The sequence below is a fragment of the Propithecus coquereli genome, unplaced genomic scaffold (genome assembly GCF_000956105.1).
Source record: "Propithecus coquereli isolate 6110/MARCELLA unplaced genomic scaffold, Pcoq_1.0 Scaffold7, whole genome shotgun sequence".
In the NCBI taxonomy this organism is placed as follows: domain Eukaryota; kingdom Metazoa; phylum Chordata; class Mammalia; order Primates; family Indriidae; genus Propithecus; species Propithecus coquereli.
The window spans coordinates 782,242-782,444 of NW_012153062.1; positions in this window are offsets into that span (position 1 = coordinate 782,242).

The following is a 203-nucleotide window of genomic DNA, read 5'->3' on the forward strand; positions in this document are numbered from 1 at the left end:
AAAAAGTTGGTTCTAGGTCTAAGAAAAAACATGCATAAGATGGTTGTTACATCTTATACCACAAGTAAGGAAGTTAACTATGATACTATAATTAGTTACTTAAAAAAAGGATACAGAAAAACAATGTGAAGAGTCTCCAACTGGCCCAAAATAGGATGATTGAAGTATAAAGAATAACCACTGAATGGATTGAAACACACAAA